This window comes from Nothoprocta perdicaria, unplaced genomic scaffold (genome assembly GCF_003342845.1).
Source record: "Nothoprocta perdicaria isolate Ctin4 unplaced genomic scaffold, notPer1 scaffold_101, whole genome shotgun sequence".
In the NCBI taxonomy this organism is placed as follows: domain Eukaryota; kingdom Metazoa; phylum Chordata; class Aves; order Tinamiformes; family Tinamidae; genus Nothoprocta; species Nothoprocta perdicaria.
Genome location: NW_020454106.1, coordinates 724,571 through 732,839, shown reverse-complemented (window position 1 = coordinate 732,839; position 8,269 = coordinate 724,571). Strand labels below are relative to the sequence as shown.

Here is an 8,269-nt window from a genome sequence, read left to right as displayed (position 1 = left end):
TGATACCAGTAGTTAGCAAAAGGGCTAATCATAATTTGGGATTAGGTTTCTACTATCACAATCATAATTTGGAGAATCTGTTTATAACCACTATTGCTTTGAGAAATAAGAACATGATCAAGCCATATTCATATTCATGTTTTTTCCACTTCTCATAAAAATGCCCCACAGTGCACATGTCTTGTTGACTTTGGGAGAGATAGGAGACAGATTTCTTGACCAAAAAAAAAAAAAAAAAAAAAAAAAAAAAAACAAGCCAAGACAATTCCTCATGGGTGTAAGGAACAAAAACCAAGTCTTTCGGAACAAGTTTATTGCAATATATGGAGACATGTAGAGTATAGACCATGATATATTAACATTCCATTTGCGCATTCAGTATTTTCCCTAGAGTGTATTTCTATGCAAACCTCATTACTCTAGGTTCACAGATTCACAGAATCACAGAATGGTTGAGGTTGGAAGGGACCTCTAGAGATCTTCTAGTCCAATCCCCCTGCTCAAGTAGGGACACCCAGAGCACGGGGCACCCAGTTGCATCTAGGTGGGTTTGGGAGATCTCCATAGAAGGAGACTCCACAACCTCCCTGAGCAGCCTGTTCCAGGGCTCGGGCACCCTCATAGTGAAGTAGTTCTTCCTCACCTGTAGATGGAACTTCCTGAGATTCAGCTTGCACCCATTTCCCCTTGTCCTATCGCTGGCCACCACTGAGAAGAGTTTGACCCTTTCCTCCCTATATTCTCCCCTCAGGTATTTATACATATTGATCAGATCTCCACTCAGTGTTCTCTTCTCCAGGCTAAATAGACCCAGGATTCTGAAAAAAAAATAAAAAATAAAATGAGTTTCCAATCTGAATTCCTATGGAGGAAGGTAATCTGCATCCTCACATAGGGACAGTCTTTCAAATTTTGGTCATCTGCCCTCTTCAGCATCTGCATTTTTGTTAGCAATGGATTTGAACTGCAAGGACATTTTATAAAACATGCAAAATATTGGTCTTTCCTGCATCATTCAAAGATTGCTCTTTGAAGAGCAATCAAAGTCCTGAAGTTTGCTTGGTGGCAGGCTTTTCCATTTTTGTGGCTGCTGATGCTCCCTTGCTGGCTTGCATTAGAGCAAGCTAATGATGCTGATGCTCCCTTGCTTTTCCTCTAACAGAGAGACTGGACATGTGTAATGAACAGATCTCCCCAGAAAACACTTCATCTTTGGGGATTCCTCAACTCACCATGGTCACACAGCAGGGTCTTTTTTGCTGGCAACGCCCAAGGAGCCTCATGTGGGGAGGACATTGATCCGTGAAGCAGAAGCCTCCAGCATTTTTGCACTGCATCTCACTATTAGGTGCACGCATAAAACCTGCATGGAGAAGCAGAGGTTTTGCTTGACATATTACTGCCTCAGGTCTATTCCTGTGCAAAATTCCTGCTGCAACCTTTGCAGGTGATGGATTCTTTAGAAAAAGAATTCAGAAAAGTAATAGTACAAAGTCCTGTGAACATTCAGAATTTTCCCTATCACCTTTTTCTTTTAGTTTTTATGTAGTTCTTACCTAAAGTGCTGTGGAGCACTAAGAAGAGAAGAGCAAAGAAAAGATAAGAAATCTTCATATCCAAGTCCAGTGTCACAAAATATAACAGCTGACAAGAAAAAAAATTATAGACAGGTCACGGGTTTATCCTACATGTGTTATTACCTGGTTCAAACACTATTTATAACACATCAGTTGAAATGTGTTAATAGAAACTATAATTAATGCAATAGAGTAAATCTTTAAAAATATATCTATTGAAATAGTATATCAAACAGGAAAAAAACTATTTGAAAGCACATTTCAGAAGATCAAAAAAGTATTTTATGTCTATAAAAGTAAAAATAATGAAATGGCCATTCTCTATTAGTGATAGCAAGCCTATATAGCTTCAATATAGACTCTTAAGTTGAACTATCATATACTCAAGATGTTATAACTAATAAAAAAGTTAGAAATGTAATTAATCTCCTGTAGCTTTTAACCATGTATTAAAATATAAACAAGCCTGTTTAAACATTGTCTGTTGTTTGACTTCCAGGTAACACTGATATGTGAAGAAATTTATCAGTTCTTCCATTGGGACATTCATCCCTTTTTATTTGAGCCTGTTCACTAAGATATACTCCTTTGAAATTAATATAATTTGTTTTCAAATTTTAACAAAAAAGACAAACTAGTTAATTATTAAAAATATCCCTTTTATTTTTTTCTGCTTTATTCCAGATGTTGTTAGATAATGATTTATATTATTATGATTGCTCTGATAATAAATGCAAAATTGCAATTATTTAAATAATAGTAGCCATTTTTCTACCTTACAAGCCAGTATTAAATCCCTAGAAAGTCTTTACAGCAAAAGCTAAAGAGTTATTAATTTCCTCTGTACCTTTTATGTAACATATGCCAAGTGAAAGCCTAGGGATATTTCTTGCTACAAAGTCCAATTTACTGTTATAAATAGTACTAACTAACGCAATATATTCATAAAAAATCACCATTATTGACTCTAATAATCAGCCAATAATGTTACTAAAATATTTAAACTCTAGAATACATAAGTAATATTATACATTTTAATTGTCTAAGAGGATTTTATTAAATTCTAAAATTCTAAGTCTTGGCATAGTGAATATCTTTTTTGATAAGCCCAGAAAATGACCCAAAAAATAAAAGATTTGTGTTTTGCTCCCTAATAACATAAAGCAATGTGAAAAGTACATTTTCAGCTCACTCTAGTGAACCTCACGTCAGTAAATAGAGGTGGAAAGTGACTGCAGTAGCCAGTCCATCCTACCTGGTTCCGCTCAGGGACCTGCTCAGCTTCTCCAGGTGCTGTCTGGTCCCAGAACAACTGCTTTTATACATTGCCATTCTTGATAAAGCTGCCACAGACCGCTGTGTCAGTAAGAAGTGACACGAGCTTCTCACGGTTACCAAACTGCCAGTTCCCAGCAGGAGAGCAACGGAGACCGCTCATGAACTCACCTTTCTCTCTGGAAAATGAGCTGGCATTTCTGAAAAACACGTTGCACCACACTGGGTTGTGCAAGAGCCACTGAAGGTTGAGGGGAAAAAAACCCAAAAAATAAACAAACGAAAAACCAACAGCAAAGAAATCATAAAATCATGATAGGAAAAATCCAAATGGGGGTTTTAACCACTCAGCAATTCTTAATCACACTGCAATTCACACTGCTGTTTAATTGAGGCAACATGCACATATGCTTTACAGAAGGCAGGAGCATTTTTTTTTTTAACTTTACTTAAGCAAACAGAAATAAACATTGTGAATGTTAAATACATAAATAGGTTCTTAAAAACACAGAGCTCTGATGTGAGTTGGTCTCACTTCAGTGGGGTTTTGGGGGTCCGTTTCACCTGAAAAAATTGTAAACAATTGGAAGATGGACCATTACTCAAGTCCTGAAAAGGACACCCAAACAGGGAGATATCTTTTATTCTGAGAACACATGCAGACATACTAATATTTTTGTATATATTTGTATCTATATGTTCATGATCTATAAGTATTATAAAAGAAATAAAGGCTCATTTTTTTCTAAATAGAGATAATAAAATATATTAGAATATTTAGAATAAAAATTCTAGATTTTTTTCTAAATATTTTCTAAATATTTTTTCTAAATAAATAAATTCGTGTTTTGTTTAAGCTAAAGAATATATGACTAGGAAAGAATATTCTAGACTGTGCTTTAGTCAGGAATAGCTGCCAGGATACTAATTTATGTGACTGTTGTTCTAAAATTATGCACCCTGCTTTATATAATAATGCTGGTGCTTACTCTTTCATCTCTCTACAGTCCTCCTAGCACATTCACACCAAAATATACATGTGAGTGCACCTGAATTTAACCTTGTGAGTCTGAATATCATTTCCTGCCTGCTGAGATTCACCTCTGGTGACAGGGAGTCCCCAGGGAATGTCAAGCCAGGAGGATCCTTCACCTGCTCTTTGTCATCCTTGTCCTCCAGGGTCCTATGTGCAAAAATGTGCAGCACAAATTGCGGTGAAGGAAGAGTCCTGTTTCTATCACACTGTCCTTGGACAGCCCTATGGAAAGTGGCTCAGAACTGACAAAAATGGCAAAAATCAGCCTGGAAATCATGATTGCCACCTGGCGTTTTCTTCAGCAATGCTGAGAGCTGTTCCCTAAACTCTTCTAGTATGGTAAAAAGGCTGACCCTTTTCCATGCACAAAGATGGAACAGAGGGCCTGCCTCCTGCTTTCCAAGACATTGAAATATGTGCAAAAACATACTTGTTTGGAAAGCAGAGCAGAAACTAAATGTCATTTCAGCTGAGCGGTAGTAATAATATTTATCTACGCATCACAAAATGAGACCTTTTATCCTACAAGGGATGCACACAGCTGAAACCAGAAACAGGGACTGCATAACCCAAAGTAGGACATCTGAGATGCCTTCCAGTTCAGCACTCAACATCATCCAATCCCACAGAGAGAAGCAATGTACTCCTGCATTTTGCCCACATCTGGAGTCCCTCCCAGGCTGTTCTACCCTGCCTCCTTGCTCTAGGGCAAGATTTATGATCCTGCCTGTTTTTATGATCTTACTACTTGTTTTACAAGCTAGAAAGATTATAAGCTGTAGCTGAAAGCCTACTGATGCAGGCAGATCTTCAATGCCAGCCCTGAACTGTGCAGCAAGCACCCACATGCTGAGCTCTGGTTCCTCAGTGCCTGTTTGGAGATGAGTTCGCTGGTTAGTGACCTCAAACCACTCTCTGTCTCGAGGGGGACATCTCCAATGACCCTGCAGACAGCTGCATGCACACCTGCAACCACAACACTGAGCACTGGTGAACTGGGCATTCAGCAAGCAGGAAATGCCTGCAGCATTTGCCCTTTCCTACTAACACAGCTCTGTAAAGTTATCATAAGGAATATCTTTGCTTCTCCCTGACTCATGAGAACCTGTACTCCAATTTATTCTGTAGCACTTTTATTTCTATTACAATGGCACAGCCTCCACGTAGGCACAGTAAAGGACAAAGTGAGGACTCCACAGAATCAGGAGTAGAGCCCAGTAAAGACTCCAAAAAGGCTCCAAGTGTCAAAGACCAGCTGGCATGAGGGTGGGAAGCTCATCAAGAGACATGACATCTGCTCAGGATGAGGATGGAGAAAGTGGAAGAGGAAGAAAGAATCATTCTTGCTGACCCAGACAGGGAAACAAAGCTGCAGGGAAGGTTTTCTCAATAGTGGACACACTGAACCAGAAGATCTGCACCATATCCCATCATTCTACTTCTAATACTTCTAATAAAATCTACTACTACTGTAGTAATAAAATCTACTACTTCTGTAGAACTAACTGCTAATAACTAATTCTAACTGCTAATAAGATCAACTTCAAATCTCCTTCTAATAAAATCAACAGTAGAGATTCAGCCGCTTTCCCTTTCGCTTTCCCTTTCCCTTTTCCTTTCCCTTTCCCTTTCCCTTTTCGCTTTCCCTTTCCCTTTCCCTTTCCTTTTTCCTTTTTCCTTTACCTTTTTATTTTACCTTTTTTCTTTTCCTATTCCCTTTCCTTTTTTTCCTTTCTCTCCTTTCTCCTTCTCTATCTCTTTCTCTTTCTCTGTTCACAATATCAAAGCACTTGTGAAATAATTGCATCTGTGTCCCAGAAAGGAGTAAGAGCAAAAACATTCATTGCTAGACTAAGCACAAAATCTTCACAACCTTTAAAGTAAATACATAGTGTGTGAATATACTGTGTATACACTTATTCATGTATAATACATATATACAAATACGCACACACATACACAGAGAATGCTTGACTTCTGACTGTTACTTTGGTCTCTACTAGAAATTCTATTAGAACTAGAAGTATCTTCTTAATAACCTGCTTATCTCTTTTAGAGAATTTGGGAAATACGTATGAGGTCAATAGCAGTTCTAGATATTCTACAAAGTTTGGGTACTCTGAGAAAGGCTGAATACAAATCAATATCAGAAAGGACACCAAAACAACAGGAAAAGAAATTAGTAACCCAAGGATGAAGCAAAGAGGTGAAAATGTGATAAATGATAAAATTTTGTGATGACAATGTATTTATGTTTTAATTGCATACAGTATTGAATATGCATATAGTCATGAAGAAAAGTCATCCAGATTAGACTTAATGGACAAAATGTTATGAAGGGAGATGTTGACCACATTATGGCTGCAAATTAGACAAGCTGCACACAGAACATGGAACAAGGAGCCTGGAGGAGCTACACAACAGGCATTGCATTTCCCAGGTATTTTACATAACCTTGTGGTCTAACGTATCTTGCACAGCCTAGGATGGTTCAAGATGGATTGCACAAATATCAGGGGATTTGTGGCGAAACCAGACTCAAAGAGCCCCTTTTCTCATTGGAGAGCACTAAGGTTGAGTTCAAATTTGAGTGGAAAAGGCTTTTTCATCAGCTCTAGACTGCTCTGGCCTCCTTCCCAAAGTGCTATATAAAGGGGACTGTTTGGGCTTGGGGCATCTACTGGAGAAGAGGCAGATAGCCAAGGTGATCCTCCAACTCCTCCTCTGGTAACTCTCTCCGTGTTCTGGTTCTGAACAGAACATGCCCATTTTATACTCTCCTTATTCTTTCGTTAATCTCCAGTCTTGCAGGTTTTCTGCTTTTATTAACACCTTCTTTTCCTACTGCAGAGAATATAGCCTGTCTCTACCTGTGGGTTGATCGCCAATATTTCAGGTAGGAGCTGTGTTTGCTGACCTCCCGGGTTAGTGGGAATTAATTAACTTCATTCAAGTTATTCTTTTTTCGAATGTGTATAATTTTGGTCAAAGCAATCTTGTTTTAAGCTGATGCTGATCTCCCAGTAAGCAGGGGACCCTCTATTCATCATATTTTGGTCTTGGGGTCTCTGCTCATTACAGACAAGGAATCCACAACCCACTTACAGCTATGAGGATCCTGTACCTGCTCCTGGTTGCCCTCTTCCTGGTGATCCAAGGAGTTGCAGGTAACGTGTGAAGGACACAGGGAGCGGAATGAGAGAATGAAAGAGTGGGAACATCTCCCACATTGCAATCACTTTTGATCCCTTTCACATCAAATGACTGTTGTTTTTGCATTGTGCAGGGCAGCCCTTCATTCCTAGACCTATAGATACCTGCAACGCCCAAAACGGATTCTGCTTTCCAACGATATGTCGAAGGCCATATTATTGGATTGGAACATGTGCTAATGGATATTCTTGCTGCAGAAGGTATGTAGAAGCACCGGAATTATTTGGGCATTTATTGGTGTCCTCCTTATCTTCTTTCCAGATCAGCTTCTTTGAGGCACAGCTCCTGACATAGTTCCTTCTCACTTATATGGCACTCTTCCTGCTGGCACAGAGGGTCCTCAGGGGGCTTTCCCACCCCAAGCAGATCCCAAAAAAGAACATCACCAATGAAAATGTATTGATGCATAAACTAATACTCTCTCTTTTTCATTATGCAGGGGATGGTGAGCCTGGTAACAGTTTCTGTATCTGGGAGTTCTTTCCGCATCTATTGAATTGCTTTTGAATCACCCTGAACTCATCGCTTCTGATGGTACTGGCTCCTGCTGCAGTGGAAGACTCTTGAGAAATTCATTTGCAGAGAAACATGCATTAATATGAGGGGAAAAATAAAAAGAAGAACAAGTCCTTCCCACAGAAATTATTTTTTCTCCCCTGCTCCCCTTTAATAAAACTATCATGGCATTCATACTGCTGAACCTTGGGTGTGTTTTCTAGGGAATGAATGGATGTTTGCTAGCACTGCTTGCACCACAATCAGTAGCATAAAGATGGGCAGGTAGCTTTCAGATCTGGACATTTCTTCACATTTTCCCAGCCGCTTCCTAAGGAAAAAGGGAGATTCTTGGTAGCCAAGTTCCTGTATCTCTTTTGCAATGACCATAGTACCTTTCCCAGGGACTAAATCCTCATGTGTTTTGGGAGAGGATTTTCTTTTCATCATATCAAAAACACAGGAGAAGTGAAAAGAAAAATCAATGGAGTAAAAACTCGCAAGCACCATCAGCAGTCCAGGCATCTGTAGACTGAATCTATAAATCCCCTTACATGTGCAGAACACTCTAAGACCTAAATGCTGATTCTTCCCTTCCCTTCCCTTCCCTTCCCTTCCCTTCCCTTCCCTTCCCTTCCCTTCCCTTCCCTTCCCTTCCCTTCCCTTCCCTTCC

At 39.3% G+C, this 8,269-nt stretch overlaps 1 long non-coding RNA gene across 1 annotated transcript; it reads right to left on the bottom strand.

The window, feature by feature from the left end:
- Positions 1-1,610: 1,610 nt before the first annotated feature.
- LOC112948876 lies at positions 1,611-3,028 on the bottom strand. The gene is made up of 2 exons (XR_003249715.1): positions 2,833-3,028; positions 1,611-1,644 (listed from the first exon to the last, which is right to left on the bottom strand). It is a non-coding gene; the product is annotated as an uncharacterized LOC112948876 (long non-coding RNA).
- Positions 3,029-8,269: the final 5,241 nt, after the last annotated feature.